This window comes from Mauremys reevesii, linkage group 3 (genome assembly GCF_016161935.1).
Source record: "Mauremys reevesii isolate NIE-2019 linkage group 3, ASM1616193v1, whole genome shotgun sequence".
NCBI lineage: Eukaryota > Metazoa > Chordata > Testudines > Geoemydidae > Mauremys > Mauremys reevesii.
In genome coordinates, this window is record NC_052625.1 from 116,359,054 (window position 1) to 116,379,392 (window position 20,339).

At 44.5% G+C, this 20,339-nt stretch overlaps 1 long non-coding RNA gene across 1 annotated transcript; it reads right to left on the reverse strand.

Moving 5' to 3' along the window:
* Positions 1-1,066: 1,066 nt before the first annotated feature.
* On the reverse strand, positions 1,067-20,047 carry LOC120402039. Its single transcript, XR_005596924.1, has 3 exons — positions 19,766-20,047; positions 13,464-13,526; positions 1,067-1,550 (listed from the first exon to the last, which is right to left on the reverse strand). It is a non-coding gene; the product is annotated as an uncharacterized LOC120402039 (long non-coding RNA).
* Positions 20,048-20,339: the final 292 nt, after the last annotated feature.

Sequence of the window (20,339 nt, forward strand, 5' to 3'; positions counted from 1 at the left end):
GGGGGTCCTCTAAAATTCCAACATAGAACACCCTGGCCTCCATCACTCTTCACTGGCTTAAATTATTATGTTGTTTTGCCCAATATTATTGGAAATTATTCCTGCCTTGACTCTAGATACCATCAATGGGACAGTGAAATGGTTTAAGGTCCCTATGCAGGAAAGTGTTCAGATTTGTAAAAGCACTTCAGCATATGGTTACCTTTACACACATGCTTAAATCATATTCAAAGCAATGGGCTTTAAATACATGCTATTGAGTTCAATGGGCCGTATACATTTCTCTTGAATTCAGCATGTACTAAAGTGCTTTCCTGAAGTGGTTCTGTGCATAAGGCCCTTTGCAGGCTCAGGGTACAAAGGCTATAAGCTCTTGGCTAGAGACTCTTGTTATCCCAGTCCGACACGATTCCTATGGTACAGCAACAAGCACTGAACACAGTTCCTTAGGCTTTGTCTACACTACAGAGTTATGCCGACTTAAGTTACATTGACGTACAGCCACCGCTGTAATTAAACCACTGTTGCATGTCCACACTATGCTTCTTGTGTCGGCAGAGTATGTCCACAGTAGCAGCTCTTGCATCATCACGGAGAGCAGTGCATTCTGCATAGCTAGCCCACTGTGCAACTCGCCACCATCTACTGCAAGGTGTTTGGGGGAAGGTTTTGCATTGCCTCATGGGGGAAGGTTGAGCATCCCATATTGTAGTTTTCCCCATCACATCATTCAATGAGCATCCTAATACATTTTGTGCCACTTTTCAATAGCCCCCGTAACCTGCACTTCTGCCATCTCTGTCAACAAGCATGGATCCTGGGTTGCTCTCCACTATTGTGAAGAGTGTTATAAACACAGCGCACTTTGCTGCATGCCATGGAAAGAACCAAGTCAAGATTGATGTTGGTATTCACGGTCAGCTGCACATGGTGCATGTCTGTGAATGATATCAGTCACCATATTTTGGAGAATAAATAGATATTTATTCCACAGCCATGCAAACATACTTGCATAATGCTGAGGTAAACTTAATTCATACGTGATAAAGTATCTCTAAAGGGGAAGAAACAGGGAATTCACAAGCACAAACAACAAGGCTCTCACATCTGGGTGTATGTGGGGCTGTCAATATATTTAATCTCCCAGGTGGTGAAGTGGCTGGGGTACTGCTGCAGCCCTGGAAGATACAAGGAACGTGTATGTGTGTGTGTGGTGGGGTGGAGTGTAGGGAGGTCCTAGAATGCAGTAGGCTGTTAGGGGAGGGAAGCATGGATGTGTTCAGCCTGAAGTTGAATCAGAGACTGCAGCATGTCTGTTTGCTTCCTGAGCAGCATTATCTCCTGCTGCCTGTTTTTCCTGTCCTCGCTATCCCTCTGCATTTTGTCATTGATTGCTACCCTCCAAGCTCTCTGCTCGCAATCTGATGCGCCAGAGGCTTGCAGCATCTCCAGGAACATGTCTTCTTTATTCCTCTTCTTTGTCCTCCTTATTTGGGTGAGCTGCTCCACCAGTGTTCCGGATGAGATCCTCCAGGCCACATCTGCAGCTGCTAAAGAAACAATGGACAGAGGTTCCATTGTCAGGGCACTTACACTCCTTGAGCCAAATTACAAGCACAACTTTTTCACTTTCCCTTGGGAGACAGAGCAGGGTGGTAGCCCCAGTGAGTACAGCCCGCAGTGGAAGGGGGAAGATGGGACAATAAGAGGGAGTAGCCCTGGTGTATCAGTACAAGTGGATAGGACTATTGTACTGAATACTGGCACCATTTTCCACAGGTGGGAGTGACTGTAGCTGATATCTTACTGCATGGGTAACTGAGACTGCAAGGGAGCAGCTCTTGCCTGTGTCTGGCTGCAGACCAGGTCTGTATGCTGCTCGCCTGAATGGTGCCTGCTGAACATATTGCTGGCATGGGAAAGTCCTACTGCAGGGGAAGAAACAAGGCACTCCTCCCAAGAAACCTTTGGCAGAGGATTAAAGATTACCCCTAGGAAAGTTTCCTAGAGATCTCTATGGAGGATTCATGGGACATCCTGATGTGTCCCCTGTGCCTAGCTGTACAGAGGAATAAAGAGCAGATAGCAACTGTACCTGTATTAGTTATTTCACTACCTTTTCTAGCCTGATTAATAAAGTAATACATGAGCAGATATGTCCATGCAGTATTGAAGCAAAATGAGTACTTACCAGAGGTTCCGTCTTCTGCATCAGGCTCAGCACAACTGAACTGCTGGGAGTGGTTAGAAGCTCAGGAGTCAAAAAAGAGGTCCTAGCTCACCATGCCACTGGATCTCCCTGTTGCCTGTCCCCCATGTGCCTTCTCCTATACTTCTTCATCCAGCACATCATCCTCAGGATTCAGTCCGGTGCCCTGACACTCCATCTTGCCCCAAGTATCCACGGGGCACTTAACAGTGGAGGTGGGGCTGTTGCCGAGGATGGCATGGAGCTCCTTGTAGAAGTGGCATGTCTGCGGCTCTGCACCAGAGTGACTACTTGCCTCTCTTGCCTTCTGGTACACCTGCTGCAGCTCCTTGTTTTTACACAGCACTGCTGTGTGTCCCTGTTGTAGCCCTTCTCCACCATGCCCCCGCAGATGTCAAAGTTCCTGCTGCTGGAACAGAGCTGTATCTGCACAGTCTCCTCTCCCCATAGACCCAGGAGATCCACCCACCTCTGGTGCACTTCAGACAGGAGCACGTTTGCTGCGTGGAACTGGCACAGTTAACTGGGCAGTAGTTATGTTAGCTCTCCATGCTGAGCAAACAGGAAGAACAATTTCAAAACTTCCTGGGGCTTTAAAAGGGAAGGAGCACATACCTATGTAACTTGCTGCAGGGCAGTGAAATTCAAAACGGTGACCAGAGTGGTCACGGTGGGCATTGTGGGACACCGCCTGGAAGCCACTTAGTTAACGTAAGCAATTCAATGTCTACACTGGCACTGCATTGACCTAAGCGCCATGTCTCTCACCAAGGTGGTTTTATTACATTGGCATAGCAGGCAAGTTACAGAGACGGGAGGAGCATTGTAGTGTGTACACCTCTGTAGTTTAGATTGAAGGTGCCTTATGTCGACTTAGTACTGTAGACAAGTGTCTCCCTCTGCTAACGAAACATAAGTGACTTGTTTGCCTCTGGCTTTGCACTGGGCTGGTGGGTTCAATCATTTTTTTCCAGGTAGAGCATTTGTAATATAAATTTACTTCACAGTGTGTTTTTTAAAGGAGAATTCAGCAAGATGGAATTCTTGATAGTCTGATATTTTGATGGGCTTTAATTCTTCTTCAATATACCCTCACCCCATATCATTTTCCTGCACTCTTGATTTTTCATTTATATATTCAATTTAGTATCCTCAAGAGCATACCCAAGTGTAAATGACTCTTGCTGCAGTGGTTTTAAAAGATTTTTCTTTTTTGAAAGCAGCCGCTGCCTCCAGGGCTGAAGTAAACAGTTCCATTTGGTATAACTGGTTGAGTAACATTCCAAGTGTATTAACGTCATTGGGAGTCCCCAGTGACTTTAAAACTTCAAAAAGATTGGCTCCCTCTAAAGTTTATTCAATGACACAGAATGTAGAGATTGAGGAGGAAATAGCTGGTTTTGCCAAAACCATTAGCAGAGACTCTGATGAATGCAGTTTGAATTTTCTGCCATAAAGCATATATTTGATTTCTTGTTCAGTGTGAATGCTGTCTCTGGTACTAAAATAGTATGTACAGTGACACTGATCTGTATCTCATTTAAAAAGGAATTCTAAACAGAGAATAAGTGGAATAATCCAATTTGCAATGAAAATACCTGGATGTGTGCCAAGTATATGGTATACAGGGGAGAGAGTGCATTGCTGTTTACCTTTTATTTTTCATCATTGCCAGGTAAAAAATGTTCTAGTCTGATATCCATCAAGGAAGGAACATAACGTTCAGAATAGGAACATTTCAGAGAAACTTTTGTTTACCCACTACAATTGTGACAGTAAAATAATCTAGATTGATAATGGATTCCAAGATCTAAAATCATCCCAGATTAAAATTAGTAATGGAGTTATATCAGGGATGAATTTGGCCCCAGACATAAGAGTTTTTGGCTTAAATATATAGTATCAAATGTTGTAAAAATTGTTTTGTAATCCAAAAGTTGTAACAACTATTTGACTATACAGTAGAACCTCAGAGTTACGTACACCTCAGGAATGGAGGTTGTTCATAACTCTGAAATGTTCATAACTCTGAACAAAATGTTATGGTTGTTCTTTCAGAAGTTTACAACTGAACATTGACTTATACAGCTTTGAAAGTTTAGTATGCAGAAGAAAAATGCTGCTTTTAACTATCTGAATTTAAATGAAACAAGCACAGAAACAGTTTCCTTACCTTGTCTTTAGTTTTGCGACAAGGTATCCATCCCTCTCAGTATCTACCAAAAAACCTCACTGTGATGGTGAAAGCCTAAAAGACTTTTAGGAATGAATTTATATTTCTGCACAGCCCTCAACATCTTGCTACTATAGAAATCAAAGGAACATAAAACCATGAAGGGGCAGTATTAAAGCTACTGAGTAACATTTATGGACAAGACATTTTCACCTTTTTTCTGATTAAATATTAGTGGTATGTCAAAGAAATTCTATATACTAAAAATGAACATTGTCAGTTTTCCAAAAATAGATCTGGGTGCCATGGATCTAAGAGAAGTAAAGAAATCAAACTGGCTTAATGTAATAGAAATACAGCAATATTGTGGAGCATGGCACCCTGGACCAGAAACCTGGGACACCACCCATGAAACCTTAGAGTAGTTGAACAAACTGTACCTAAGTAAAACAGAGTACACGGCATAGGAAAAATAAAGTCCCACAAGGGTTACACTGTGCCACCACACATGACACTCCAGGCTTTCCAGAAAGACACCATAATTGTCACTATGAGAGGCTGCTGACAAGTTTAGTATTGGCAGTTGGAAGACAACCCGATCTTGTAATAAGAAGATGGTCACTGACTTTGCATAAAGGGCCTTATCCTGTTTCTACTGAAGTCAATGGCAAAATGTCTTATGATTTACATGGGAGTAGATCCTTTATTTTGTAAGGTTATCAGCACTGAAAATGTAGCTTTTCTCTAACACTTAGATGCCTCTGCCACTGAGCTGGCTACATTTCAGCCTCAGCGCGCTGCAGCTGCAGCGCGCAGCCGCTAAGTGTAGTCAAAGCCCAGCGCTGGGAAAAAACTCAAACTCTCCTCCCCGTCCCGTCTCCTCCTCGGGGAAGACAGACAGGACAGCGCAGGCGCGCTCTGGCGGGGGCTGACACACACTGGGCGCGGCGCGCCGCGCGTGCAGCGCTGCAGAGGGTGTGTTTTCACACCCTGCTGCAGCGCTGCAAATTTGCAAGTGTAGCCAAGCCCTGAGTGTTTGCATGTTTCTTCATGATAATGACCTAAACTGGTGAATTTGAAATGCAGTTAAGTGTGGGTCAGGTCTACACTAAAAAGTTAGGCTGAACCAACTATCCACACCCCTGAATGTGGTAGTTAAGCCAATCTAACCCCTGGTATAGACAGTGGAAAGAACTCTTCCATCAACCTAGCTACCACCTCTCAGGAATTAAGGTGGATTAACAACAGTGACAGGAAAACCCCTCCTATCAGCATAGGTAGTGTCTACACTGAAGTGCTAAAGTGCCACTGTAGCATTTTAAGTGTAGACATAGTCATTAGACAATTTAAATCAAATTTCCTGAGAGCGTCTCAGTTTACTGCCCAAGGCCCCAGACAAGCAATGCACCAGGCCAGAGATAAACACTTTACTTCAGTAGTTCTCAACCTATTTACCATTGTGGCTGCATACGCAACTCTGTGTATGTTACGTGGGCTGCATTCACACAATATATATACACACTACCTGTCTGCAGGGCTGGATTAACCTTTTGTGGGCCTGGCACCAAACATATTTGAGGATAATGAAATGATTTAATTCTGCTAAGAATTAAATGGGAATCAATAAAGGCCTAAAAATCTAGGACTATGACTACTAATTTTTAAATAGAATAGGCGACTATTTCTGATCTACTTGAAGCTGGGGTAAAGCGGATAGTTAGAAGAGGGGGCATTATCAAGGGCTTCCGAGGGCTGAAGGAGGCTGCAGCTGTAGTAGTTTTAGACCGAAGAAGCCGAGATGAGCAAGCAGGGGTAGCGAGGAGTGGAGATAGCAAGAGATGGCGGTTTTAAAAAGAATAGAAAAAGGTTTTTTAGCGAAAAGAAAGAAACTAAAAGCAAAGAAATGGGAAGGATAAAAAAAAAAAAATTTAAATGGAATAGATAAAGGGAAAGAAAACAAAAAAAAAGAAAAGATACTTTTTTAAAACTTTAAATGGGTTAAGGAGAAATAATAGAAAGGTGATAATGATAGGGATGAGGGGGAATGAGATGGAGGGCTAAGGAATAGAGAGGAATGATGTAGCTATGGGGATGGAACGAGGGAGGAAAGAGGAAGCGTGAAGTAACATATTAATTACGGTAGCTAAGAATTAGATAGAGAGGATATACAATAGAATATTAATCAAATTGGGATAATAATCGAGAAGGGATTATATTCGGGATTGATAATAATTCCTATTCGAGATTGTATAATATATTCAAAGGGAAAAGAATTGACCTCCTATATTCTATATGCAAAGTCATGTAAAATTATAAAAGATAGAAAAAGTCATGAAAAAAATAGAAAAAGAGGAGCATAACTGAGAAAGATGGCAGAGAGGAGAATGGAGAGCATGCAAATACGAAAAGAAGACAGAAACCAGATGCCAATAGATCTTGACAGAATGTAAGATTTAGATTTGAGATTAAAACCTTTTTTGGAAGATTGGGATTTATCTGGATTTCAGTTATCTGGATTTTCATAAACATTAATGATACGGGTTAAATAAGGAAAAATGGAGATTTTGAAAAAAAGAGAAAAATAAAGGTGCTGAAGAAGAGGGGAAAGAGGAGGGTGGGGGAGGGGAGTGAGGGTAGGGTGGAGGGGAGGGTAGGGGTCGTGGAGGGGGTGTCCGGTTATGGGTCAATTTTATTCAATTTATTCATTTTATTTTATTCAATCTAGAGTAGGAGGGCCTGGGACAAGAGATGGAGTGGGCTGAAAGTGTTTGGGGAGAGACACCAAGGAGGGGGTAATGAGGATGGGGAAGGATAGGAGGAGGAGGAGGGGATGATGTTGTACCAGGAGATTAGGAGTAGTAGATTGATAATTTAGGGTGAGAAGTGTAAAGTGTTAGTTTTAAAATTAAGGATGTCTTAGTTAGAAGTAAGCTGGGGCGGGAGGAGAAGGGGAGGAGGAGAAGGGAGGAGGAGGAGATGAGTCCTAATGCATGAGCAATGTATGGTAGGGAGTAGGCAAATAAAATAAAAAGCTAAAGGTATTCTTGGTAGGGTTTAGGAGGTGCTTTCTAGTAGGGATTAGGTATGCTGTGAGACGTTATTTGCAGTTATGAAGGCAGTTTTGGTCATTTTGATGTTTGTGTTTCTCCCATTAAACTAGAGATAAGCAAAAAAGAAGAGGACTAGAGAAGAGGTAAGAAAGGAATGGAAGGAGAATAGAAGAAGGAATTGAAGAAAAGAAGACTTGAGGAGAGAGGAAAAGAAAGGTTGAGAGGAGATGATTACATGAGGAGAAGATATTAGATATGAAAAATATCAGGGGGATAGAAAAGGAAGAAAGGAGAGAGATTATTTCAGCTCAGTGCTGCTAATGTGGGATATAAACTGTCAGTCAGAAAGTCAGTCAGGAAAGAAGGGAAATTTGAGGTAACCATCAGGGGAGTGCAGAGTGGAACATAGGAACACGGGAGAACAACAGGGCGTGGAAACAGGAGGACGACTTTAAGATTAACGAGATTAATTTAGTGGAGATTATATTATGGGATTATGATGGGGATGCACGGTCAGGGTCAATTATGGTATCAATAGGCTGTATATGTGCCTGGTATGATTTTGGCTTTGGCTTTGCATGCTGCTCAGAGTTCAGGCCAGCTGCCATATTTGGAATTGGATTCTCCTTCCTCCAGGGAAGAAGATGGCCCTGGAGGTTTTTTTTTTTTCGCCTCGCAGGGGGCAGGGGGCACTTGCTAAGGAGGAGGTGGTGGATATGGTATGGGCCTGCATCTTGCAGGAGGTCAGACTAGATGATCATAATGGTCCCTTCTGATCTTGAATTCTATGATTCTATGATTCTATGATATTTGTGGGCCCCCATGTAGTCATTATGAGCCCCTTCCTAGTGTAGGCCCGGTGCAATAGCACCTTTGGTGCCATAGTAAACCTGGTACTGCTGGGATGGGGATGAAAATATTTATTCAAAAACAAAATAAGATATTTGAAGCCACACTTGACTGAGACCTTCACTTAGCCCATAGAGAACAAACTGGGCTAGCACCAATATAGTCAGAATACTCTTGAATTTGGTTTACTTGTGTGGGAAGGGGTTGTTAGTTTTGTCTTTTTTGTTTAAACACTCAGGACCTGTACTTGGGGCATGTGCTTGAGGACCTGAACACAACTGCCTAACTGGCACATTTATGGGCCATGTTAAGCCCAGATGTGGCAATCAGTGGAGTTGCACCTGCATCTCCCCACCACCTCCTCCTCCACCCAAAGTTATGGTTTGTAAATACATTTTTTGAAAGCTGGATTTTCTACTTTTCTACATGTTTAAAAATCTTTTTTTTTTTAAATTAGTTTCTTTAGCCTATTTCTCCCTTTGCCTCACCACTGCTCATGACTTCAAGTGAAACCGAAAAGTTACTGGGGTGAAGTGTGGGGAGGAAAATTGTTGATGCCTGTCTTTTGCAGGGAGAAAGGGCCACTGAGACACACATGCACACACACCTTACCACTACAATCCAGCCTCAGACCCATCCCCCCACCTTCACATAAAGGCTCTCCTCAATTGCCCTGCTATTGCCCACCCTCCATTTTCACCCCAGGGCTGTCACCTCCCTCCCGTCTCGTCTACTGCCCCCCCGACAGAGCCAATCCCCCCCTTCTACCCAGACTCCCCTCCTTCCCTCTGCCCTCCTGCCCCCACATAACTCCCACCCCACCCAGCTTCTCCTACCTCTTCCCCCACCACAGAGTCACCGCTAGCTCCCCTGTTGCACCTGGACTTGCCCCACAACTGCCCCTTCTCCCCAAACCGCGCTCTATCCCTTCTGTGTGTGTGTGTGTGTGTGTGAGAGAGATAGTTAGTTAGTTTCTGGGCATTCCCACTGGCGGTGGGGGTGGCAGCCAGCCCCATTGTCATCACTTGTCCTGCCCTGGCCCTGAGGCCTACAGACAACCAGCCTCCCCTGTGCTGTCCCCGATGGCAGCTGAGGGGACGGGGACGGGGACACACATACACACACACACCCCCACCCACCCACCCCGGCGCAAAGCTACAGGGCCAGCATGGTGCCCAGGAGCCCGCAGCCAGGCATCAGGGTCGCCGGGAGGCCGCACATCGGGAGTCACAGCACTGCTGCTGCCCCAGGAGAGGAGGGGAGACTCGGGAGCAGAGGGGCACAAGCCAGGAGCCCCTACCCTGTGCCCCATGGGGAGGGCAGCATGGTGGGAACCCTCTCCTTGCACCATTTCCCTTTTTTTTTCGTCCACTCCACTGCTACCCACTTCAACTGGGGCAGCTCACAGCCTGATATGGGGCATTCTGGGACTAGTAGTGCAGCTGGCGGTGCAGGTCCAAGGGCCCTGGTGGAAGGCAGTGATGCATGAACTACAACTCCTAGCACACCTTGCATCACATTGCTTGGCTGTGGCCAGGGCTGGATTAACCCTTTGTAGGCCTCCAAGTAGTTATTATGGGCCCCTTCCAAATGTGGGACTGGCACTTGTAAACCCGGTACTGCCTGTCTGGCCCTGAGGATGTCATATAGGCCACAGCTTTGTGCTGATTGGGCCAGAGACAGCCCACATGCCATAGGTTGAGAACCACTGCTTTACTCATTCAAGCATCTCCAACACAGAAAAACAACAACAATACGTGTCTCTCTTATACCATCAGACATTATTTAATCCAGCAGGTTTATGAAACATGGTCCAGGAATATGCCAGGAGCACACTCTATTGCTACAACAGTAAACAAGTTGGTGTTACCAGATTTGCCCCTTACTTTGGGGTATGCTCATTTATTCGGGTTACTTTTCTGGGGAAGGGGATTCTGTAATTCTGTCAATGTACTGTTTGTGTCACGTTGTGTGTTGATATGGAGCTCTACTTCTCCCTTCTACAAGTCCCCTCCCAATGGAGCTATCCTGCAGGACCTAGGTTCCCTAGGGCTGGGTTTCTCCAGCCCAAGAACCGGATGAACACACACACACACCCACCCACACATACATTAACAGAGCAAGTCTGAGCGGACCGGGTCAATCTGCACCGTCAAGCTGACTCTCCTTATATGCCCCTGGGCTCCATGTACTGGGTCAAGCAGCACTTTCAAGCTGTTACCCTTATGTGTCCCAGATTCAGCCCGTCCCTATTCCCACCTTCACAACACAATTGTACTAGCAGTAACCTACTTGATGAGCAAACCCCACAGTATTTTGGGTACTGCAGGGATCTTTAGCTTAGGTAAAAGAAGCGTTGCTGCAGAGTAAATGGGGGAAGCTAAAAACACAAAAGAGTAAGGTTCAGCAAGAGAGAGAGAAGCAACCAGCTTAACCATACAAGTTATTTATTGAATACTGGTGATAACTACACAAGGAGGGCTAAACCAACATAACATACATTATTAAAGGTTAATACCTAAGGTAGACAGGGAGAGAGAGAGAGAGAAGGGGATCTCACCACTCCCTGAAGCTTGAACTGGTCGGGGTTCCCAGATGATGATGGTAGTTGAGGGTCCTAAGGGCAGGAGGCAGGCAGAGTCCCCAGCACGATCAGTAAGGAGAGTATGGAGTCCTAGTGGAACTGATGCAGAGTTTGGATCTAAGCATCAGAACCCTGACTGGAGGGTGAGTAAGGATTTTTGTAGAGAAAATACAATTGTTCAAGGGAGAACAATAGATTTGTTTATAGGTAAGGCTGATAACTCAAGGGTTTTCTTTAGACTAGACAAAAGGAGCTGATCACTCTTGGCTATGGGTGGTGTTTTCTTCCAGGGAGCTCACAATGCAACTAGGCGGCTTCACTATTTGGATATCAATTAAGGATTCATTACTAGAATTGGTCTGGTAACTGCTGAGCTGGGTGTGTGCAGGCGTAGGTTCATTAGCATCTGGAGCAGAGATTCCCATGATGCAGTGCTTCCCTGCTTTTTCTGGTCCCAGAATTCAGCGTGGTTCTTGGTTCTCCATTCTGTATGCGATTTGAGATGTCTTCCTGTCCCATCTTTCATGCAGATGAGGCTAGGGGAGTTGTCTCTGCTCTCCATTCTGTATGCTAATGGAGATGTGTTAATCTTGTCACCCTTGTCAGGAGGGGTCTAGGTGTGTCTCCCAATGCCCTTCACTGCTCTCTGCAAGTTTTTTCCTCTGATGGGTTTTGGTTTAAGCAGAGGCTGTGTGTGTGTGTGTGTGTGTGTGTGTGTGTGTGTGTGTGTGCGTGTGTGCGTGTGTCTTTCATGAGTCGGACTGGATACTGCACCCTGGTTCCCCAAGAACACAGAGGTGTCTGGTATCACTGGTCCGTCTCTTGCTTCAGGATGGTCCTTCAAGTAGTCCCAGATCATCATGGGAGTGAACAGTCAGTCAGACTTTGGCTTGTACAGGGAAAAGTAGGGCTAAGAATCTAAACATCAAGACAAAGAATAAAGTGTTTCAGCTGCATTGGATTCTTTTTAGTTCTTCCATGCTTGAAGTAGCAGCCTTTGATTTTCCTAGATAACCCAAACCTTCTTCCTGCTTCAAGTCCTGTGAAGTAGTATGCATCCCTTTTAGAAAAATACTCTGACATAAATTAGACTAATTTTTATTTCCTTTTTATAGCCATCTACAGCTAGAAGGGCTTCCCTCCAACATTTGTAGTTTGGGTAATTTGTTGTTTTAGATAGATTTTTCCCTCCTTGGTCCCAGTCTTTTAACCTGTTTGGTGTGGGATGTGTATGTCCTATCGCAGGAACAGTTCATTACAGCCAATTTTTATGAAGACCAAATGGATTCATAGAAGTGTTATATAGAATTGATAAATACTCACCTGTGACCCAAATTAGCTAGGAGTCTAATCAAGTAATCAAACCACAATAACCAGTTCAGTGATACCTATCCAAAAGTCATGGGGAGGAAATAACCTTTGCCGGTGCATGATTTACAAATTAAGTTAAAAATGTAAAAAGAGAAGCAACTTGTACAGGCCCACGTACACGTCAAAGTTATGGTAACAGAAGAACTAAGGGAGGGAAATTCTCTTACTTGTAAACTAAGTTTCAGTATTCAATGAGTTTAAGGTTCTACTGAATGCTCTCCAATTCCTATTCTTTCATTCTGACCTGTCCCATCTGTTCCTGGACCTTTATTCTCCACTGTCTTACCCCTTTGGTAGTTATTGACACCTGTGCAAAGATAGTGTGAAACAAAGCCATTCCGATCTGGCAACATTTGCATCCATTTTACAATGTTGCATCAATTTCACTGCAAGGTAATAGAGAATCTTAATATACTACTAAAAATATTAAAATTAAGTATTTCTGAAATTGTGATACATTGATAAACCAGAGAGTGCATTGACCAATATGACCCTACTTCCCTCTGTGTGATTTGTTTTCATTTATAGCAAACTGATGCTAGGTGAACAGTACATAAACCTGAAAGAGTATTGGCTGACACAAGATTTTTTTTTGTTCTGTTTGCCTTTGTTTATCCAAGTATTCCATTTTTCCAGATCTGGTCCATCAATAGAGTTTATTAATTGAAAAATCATGCTGGTCTTAGAGCTCCCTCTTCTGTTTATGTATTGTAAGCTCAAGAAATTGAAGAATCAGCTCAGCTCCATAATATTAGTTAATTGCAGTTGCTTACATGGCTATCACTGTTAGATCTGAGCATCTCATAGGCATGAATAAGTTTATCCTCATCACTATTTTGATTTACAGATATGGAGATGAGGCACAGGGGACCAATTTTTCAAAAGAATTTAGGCTCCTAAAGATGCAGATTGGTGCATAGTGGAGTTTCCAAAAGGGCTTAAGTAGGTTGGATGCCTAACTCCCAATGGTAGTTAGGTGCTTTTGGAAAAAAATAAAAAATAAAAATCACACTAGACAGCTATGTGCATCATTAAATACTTTTGAAAATCTGGCTCTGAGAGGCTACAGGGGAGAGCCAGGCTGTACTGAAGTCAATGGGAATTTGCTATTGACTTCAATAGGGCTAGGATTTCACTCTAAGGCCTGGGCTACTCTAGCAGAGGGGTTCGAACTAAGATATGCAACTATTCGCGTAGCTGAAGTCGAAGTATCTTAGTTTGACTTACATGGCCATCCTCACGGCGGCAAGTCGAGTGCCGTGGCTCCCCCGTCGACTCTGCTTACTCCTCCTGCCGAGGTGGAGTACAGGCATCGATTAGTGGATCGATTTATTGCGTCCAGACGAGATGCAATAAATCAATCCCTGATACATCGAACACTACCCGCCGATCCGGCAGGTAGTATAGACATACTCTAAGTATCTTGCCCAAGATCACACAGGAAGTGCATGGCAGAGCCAGGAATTGACAGACGTTCTCAAGATCCAGTCCTATGCCTTAACCACAAGACCATCCTTTCTTGGGTGGAAGTTGAAGATAACCTAGTGACTATATTTATGGTGACTAAAACTCTATGAAACATTCAGCTTGTTGTTGAGGGAAAAGATAGAATGTGAGCAAGTACCTGTATACACTGAGAATCTGAAGATAAGAAGAGCATGCTGGGCAACAGTAATGTTCAGGAAAAACATGAGAGTTAGAAAATATACTATCCTCTACAGGGTGTCCTAGCCAGCATGGAGTTTATTTCAAAGTTTCTCTCTTTTGACAGTTGTCAGATACAGAGTTATGTCACCATCTAGGGTAATAACATTTGAATCAGAGGTCAAATCAAAGGCTCAGTTACTCTGGGGATGTTTAGGTCCAGATGCGACTGTAGGGCAGGGGTAGGCAACCTAAGGCACACATGCCAAAGGCGGCACGTGAGCTGATTTTCAGTGGCACTCACACTGCCCAGGTCCTGGCCACTGGTCCGGGGGGCTCTGCATTTTAATTTCATTTTAAATGAAGCTTCTTAAACATTTTAAAAACTTTACATACAATAGTTTAGTTATATATTATAGACTTATAAAAAGAGACCTTCTAAAACGTTAAAATGTATTACTGGCACGCGAAACCTTAAATTAGAGTGAATAAATGAAGACTCGGCACACCACTTCTGAAAGGTTGCCGACCCCTGCTGTAGGGGGTCAGATTTCCAGAGGTACCAATGGCAGTTAGTTAACTGTCTCAATCCATAAGTGAACTGCTATTCAATATTTCTTTTGTCCTCCTCAGTCAATGTGTGGCCCCAGGCACAGCATTCAAAACCTGCTTTGAATACAGAATTATCAGTGTCCTCATTGGTTTTTCTATGGTGCTTTCACCATAGTATCTGAGTGCTTCACAAACAGTAATGAAATAATCTTCACACCTGAGAATAGGGGGTATTGTTATCCTCATTTTACAGCTAGGGGACAGAGGCAGGTGGAGATTAAGGCCAAAAGTATCCACTAATTTTCAGTGCTCCATTTGAGACACCCAGGGCTTATTTTCCCAGAGTACTGTAATTAGCATTTTATAGCAGTTTGTATGTTCAAAGCACAGCTGCAATCTGCTGTTGGGAGCACTCAGCACTTCTGCAAATCTGACCCCCATTGTCTCATGTTTGGTATCCAGAAAATGGCACCCACCATTAATAGTCATTTTGAACATTTTGGTTTAAGTGACTTGTCCAGCATCACACAGAAACTCTGGCGAAGGGAAGGATGAAAGCCAGTTCTCCAGGGCAGCCTTCAACTGCCTTAACCATGAGACAATTCTTCCTCTTCCTGCAATCTCCTGCCTCCTTCATTACACACCTTCCAACTTCCATGACAAATGTACACACTAGGGACTCCTAGGCTCAATTCCAGGTTCTGTAGGAGAGTGTGCTCTAAAGACTATAAACCTTTCTATCTCTGTATTCCTAATTTGTCTCTGTCCCCCTCTGTTCCTATTCACCCTCCACCAGCTCCTCTCCCCACTCCCTCTGTTCCTTTCCAACTGCTCATTCATCCCTGGCTCCTGCCCCACCTTCTCCTCTCAACCACCCACACAGCCTTCAGTCCTCATCCCCCTTTGCTCCCCCCACCCTTCTGGCACCTGCAGCTCTCTCTTCCCCTGTCCCTCTCCCACATTTCTCAGCCTCTGCATGCATAGAATCATAGAATATCAGGGTTGGAAGAGACCTCAGGAGGTCATCTAGTCTACCCCCTGCTCAAAGCAGGACCAACACCAACTAAATCATCCCAGCCAGGGCTTTGTCAAGCCCCACCTTAAAAACCTCTAAGGAAGGAGATTCCACCACCTCCCTAGGTAACCTACCCTCCTAGTGAAAAAGATTTTCCTAATATCCAACCTAACCCCCCCCCCCCACTGCAACTTGTTCTGTCATGCAGCTTGAGACCATTACTCCTTGTTATGCAAGTCAGCTGTTTCCTCCTTCTCTTCAATGCAGAGGCACCAGCAGGAGAAGAGGGGGACATTGAGAGCAGAGGAGAGAGTGAGTTTCCCTGCTCTCAGTCTGGTGCCTGGTGCCACAGTGGCCCCTCCAGCTATTGGGACAAGCAGTTGCAAAGGAAGTCCTGCTCAGCCGCTGGATAGAACATACTCAGTCACAAGTGGGGATGGTGCATGTGCAGTCTGGTCACATGTAGGAACTGGGAGTGGTGAGGGGAAGGGAAGGGGACAGCATGTCCAGTACAAAAATCTTCAGAAAAAGTAGCTGCCAAACTCCGAACACACTTGAGCATGTGAGAGCCAAGCTTTTTCAGAGGCTTAAAATTTAGTGAAATTTGAGCTAATTTCACAGGGACAACAAAAGGCCCAGTTTCAAATCCCTGATCCAAAGGCAGTGCTGGAGTTTCTCAGTGAAATGGTTGGAAGAATTTTTCTAACACCGACAAAACATATTTCCCTCTAATTTTGTTTGAGCCATTTTTGCTGAAACTTTAGACAATTTTTTTTTATATAATATGGTTCCAGGAATGTCACCTGTCTGTGTCACTCCGAAGCCTAGAATGTCTGTTGAGTCAGTGTGAAGTCCTGGAAACAGCTACAAGCATGGTTGAAAGCTCTATTTGTTCAGAAGATCACCAGGTTGATTTGTTACTGGGTTTTGCAATCTGTTAATGTCTAGTTTTCAAGTTCTTGACCATTTTGACTTTACAAGTCATACCAATATGATGCACAGTTACAGTAGGGCATATATCTATGCCACACCAAGATTCGTAGACCATTGTGATATCAGAGATAACTCAACCAATCACTACTCATATTCTACAGCATGGGTTTTCATCTACTAGTAAATAAATAAAATTCAGCCTGAGGCAGACACCCAGAATGGAAAATTTTGAGCCATAAAATTAAAGTTTGGCAAAGACATAAGCAATTGAAAACAGAATTTTTGTAATGGTGTGTGTTGGGCAATCTTAATACATTGTGCTACGAGCTCCACCTATGATACTTTACTAATCAACCAACAAACTGCATCAACTGAGCTGCAAACTTTTATTTATAGATTGCTGAATATAATGTATTTTCCAGAATGAACTGAAGACTGTTGATCAAGCTATATATGAGTGCTAACGCACGTACATACTTTTACTGCACATTTCCTCCAGAACATCATGTACTGAAGAGAGATTCTTGTATTAAAATACTAGATTTCCTCTTGTAGGTCAGATTACACACTTTGTAATTCAAGTAACCCAGACTTTCATGAGCAGCTCTGAGTAACACATTGAGACTGTATAACCACATTTGTACTAGAATTTAGAACAGGTGAACCATAAACTTGTTTATATACAATTCTTGCTAGAAATGTCTTTTTTTTTTAAACTGAAAAACTAGGCCTATATTAGCAATATTTTCTTCAGCTTTCTGATCATTGCACTAGCACCAGTGCAGCTGTGACCATGGGAGACCATCCATATTTTTACCGCTGAATCACATTGACCTGTACTGAGCAGGATTGGAGACAGTGGTACAAACACCAATGTCCAGTCTACAAAAGCGTTCCCAGTGTTGCTATTGCAGGGGAGTCTGCATCCGTGGTAGAGTGATAATAGATTATTCAGAAAAGTGCCAAGTTAGATAAAGGAAATAGCAGCATTTCAGTAGGCCACTGTCAGCAATTGGCTAGCTTCACTGGTATTGGCCATGATCTAGCTCAAAGTGTAGTCAAGGACAAATTGTGGTTAGCAATGGCACAGCTTGATGCTGGCAACCTGAAAGAGGGCCCCACAATCAGAAAGTCTGCCATGGAGAGATTGCAGTGGAAAATGACCCTAATCTTCACTCTCCCTAGAAGTCCACAGATGAAAAGTGTAGCCTAAAAGATGGGCAGCACTAGAAGGGAAGGGGGCATTGACAGAACTGCTTGGAGGGTGTAGATTGAGCACAAAACCACAACAGGCTTTACCAGCAGGCTCCTATGGAGTCCCAGACAAAAATCTAAAGCTGCTCCTTCTGGTGGAAAAAACAAGGGAGCATGGTTGCAGTATCACCATCTGCCATCTCTTTAGGGAAAGCCCACCAGTCTTGGGTCAGACAGAGGGCTAAGATGGCACAGAAGCATGGAATGTCTATCTGTCTTCCTATGTGAGTTTCAGCGAATCTGGCACTTCCTTCCTTAGAAGAGCAAACACATGACTATATCTTAAAAAGAGCAAGGGGGGGAAAACCCACTCAATTTTAAGAGAAAAATACTTTCATTTTTAAAAGGGCTGGCTTTAAAACTCTCCCTATCAGGCTGTCAGACCTGCTGTTACTGCTATTGCAGTACGGCCTAGAGGCTCCAACCAGGAATCAAGGCTCCACTATGGTAGGTGCTGTATAAGCACACAACAAATAGAAGGTCCTTGCCCTGGAGTGCTTACAATCTGGCTAAAGACCTGGCAGCCTCACCACCATACTCCAAAAGTGAAATATTTTACCAACTGGACTATTTTACCACCAATTGAAAATTATCTTTACAAGCACGAGGGCTAGAGACTTAATTCCTTTAATGAAAGCTATGATTCTGGAGCACTAGGTGCTGCCAACAGGGAAATAGCACCAGCTTGTTGAGCTGCCATTCCCAAGCCAAGTCAACTCCTGCTTTATTTTTAAAAATTATTTTCTTTATGAGTTTTCCTACGGGTGTCATCAGTGTACATACGACTCCTATTCAGATGTTGAATTTACCCTCATGACAGCCCTATGAGGTAGAAAAGTTTCCTGTTTTCAACTGGTGAGCTGAGGCACAGAGAGCTTAAACAGGTACTTTTCAAAAGGCACTAAGCACTTAAGGCTGTGGGAATGGTGGGTGCTCAGAACTTTGGAAAAATCAGGCGCAGGGTGACAAATGGAGTCTCTGGCAGAGCTCGTAATGCAACCCAGATTGCCTGTCCCAGGTCATTACTGGAATCAGACCATACTTCACCTTGGTTTAGAGCAGGGGTCGGCAACCTTTCAGAAGTGGTGTGCCAAGTCTTCATTTATTCGCTGTAATTTAAGGTTGTGTGTGCCAGTAATACATTTTACATTTACAGGGGCCGGCGGATGGGACCCCAGACTGGCAGCGGGCTGAGCGGGGCCAGCAGCTGGGACCCCGGCTTGCTTCCGGTCTGGGGTCCGTTCCTCAGGCCCTGCCAGCCAGGGTCCCGGCTGCCAGCCTAGGGTTCCATCCATCCAGGCCGACAGTGGTCGGTGTGGGCCGGTGGCCGGGACCCCAGGCTGAGCGGTCTGGGGTTCTGTCTGCTGGCCCCTGCCAGCCGGGATTCCGGCTGCTGGCCCTGCTCAGCCCGCTGCCAGCCCGGGTTTCTGTCCATCCAGGCCAGCACCAGGCTGAGCTGCCAGTCTGGGGTCCCGGCCATCAGCCCCGCTCAGCCACTGGAGCCCGGGATTCCATCCATCCAGGCTGGCAGTGGGATGAGCGGGGCCAGCAGCAGGGACTCCAGGCTGGCAGCAGCGTGCCACGGTAAATCAGCTTGCGTGCCACCTTTGGTTGCCAACCCCTGGTTCAGAGGCTGGGTAGTGGTTTTCTGGGGCACAGTCAAAGGTGTGGCTACTAGATCTGTGGCTGCATTCATTAACAGACTATAAACCCCCATGTAGGGTGTGTAACTCTTCTGCAAGGTGTAGGTGGCAGTGACAATGGCTGGCTTCAATATCTAGGGGTTCCTATTAACCATACAAAACAGAACCCGCTCAAGTCCCCACCCAGTAATTTGGGAAAATTAACCACCACCCTGGGAGCCTCAAAGAGACTATACTTTCTCTCTCACAAGGAGTGAGTCTGTGTATAGCAAAGAAAACTTGTAATAAAAAGGGAAAAGGAACCCAGCATTAATTTTGGAAAACACACAACCACAATTAAAAAGCATATGCCCATGAGCAAACACCTACCACAGAATATGTTGGGCAGTGTCCTTTGCCTCAGGTTCTCACCTTGCAGTGTGAAAGTCTGACAAACAAATGTTCCTTTAACACACCACTCCCCTCTCCCTCCACTGCATCCCACTCACAGTTGCTGTCCTTGGTCAATGAGGACCCAGAGTTCAGAGATATGTTCTCATGAGTTCACCTCCCATCCTGGGCGAAGAGGGTAAGGCATCAAACAATGCCTCAGTTGCTGCAGCTGAGTCACAATTGATGTTTTTCACTCTGCTACTGTTGCCTCCATTGCTCTGCTACCAGTGTCTCTCTGCTGTGACATGTTCTGAGGTTCCACCACTTAATCCAGCTCTCAGTGATTTTAGCAGGTAGTAGGAAACCTCACTGCCAATACAGGCTGTAGAGCCTTTCACTGCACACCAGGTTTAAGGTTCAGCAGCTAGTTATGAATGATTTCACTCTAATGATTACTGAACAAAACAAGAACATTCAATTGAGTCTAATCAACTCTGTCCTTAAAGAGAAGATAATCAAATGGTATCTATAACTCCTTAAAGAGAGCCTACACCCCCACATTAAGATGCCTCTCTCCCCTTCATGGGGATTTAGCATACCTATCCCCCACCCCAGGGAGTGAGGTTCAGTTTAGGGTGACCCCCCTCCTCAATCAGGGCAGGCTAAGTACAGGTCTGCTGCCCTTGACTA